Genomic DNA, 982 nt, shown 5'->3' on the forward strand with positions numbered 1-982 from the left:
CCCATGACCTAATCACCTCCAAGGAAACCTTATCTCCTTATACCATCACCTTGGGAGTCAAGATTTCAACATACAAATTCCAAGAGACAAAAACTGCCATACCAGAGCAAAGAGATATCAAAACTATTATATAATTAACTTCTGAAACAGTCTTTTTCCCATTCTTATGAGTTTTTTCCATCCAAAGGAGAAAATTTATTGCTAAATATGTTCTTTTGTTTCTATTGCATTTTAAACTTTGTCTTTGATAGAAAAATAATGATCTCTCCCATGGCTATCGTTTGCATTATAATTTCTATCATCATTTTCTGACAGCTGACATTGGAAAGAAAATGGCAAATGAGTTAAATTTTAATTTGATGACTCAAAGCAAATGTGATCTAAGACTTAAAATAAATACCTATTGATTAGATTATTTCTATACTTAAAATAAGAGACAACTCTGCTTTGTCAGAGCTTAAAAATGTTCTCAAGTACATTAACTCATATTGTATTCTGCATGCTGAACAGAAAATGGAGTTTGCTTCCAGAATTATTTTCATGATTCATTGACTTTGAAAACTTCTTGTACAGTACAATGGAAATATTAACCTAAGTCTATTCTAGCAGTAAATAAAATTTAAGTAGAAATAAGTCAAATGGCATTTCTAACTCCTTTGCTTATAACACATTTATGGTTTTTAAACTGCTTTTGGATGAAAACACCAGTACTTTAACAATCAAGCATGCATGCATCTGAGATATAAATCGAAATTTTAGATGCATTTAATGTCTGTCTGGGTGTTAGACATCTATCAGAGTAGAATACCTTCTCATGATACCAGGCACAAGGAAATTTTTCGTTTTAGAAAGGCTATTGTATTTTAGATATGTGTAAACTTCTAACAGAACGAGAGGTCAGGAAGCAGACTCTGCATTCAGAAATCCTGCCGTCCACCCTCTGAGCCCTTAAGCCCCCACTGCCACACTGGATTAGTTTTCT

The sequence above is a fragment of the Otolemur garnettii genome, unplaced genomic scaffold (genome assembly GCF_000181295.1).
Source record: "Otolemur garnettii isolate 467f Iridium unplaced genomic scaffold, OtoGar3 scaffold00009, whole genome shotgun sequence".
Taxonomy (NCBI): Eukaryota; Metazoa; Chordata; class Mammalia; order Primates; family Galagidae; genus Otolemur; species Otolemur garnettii.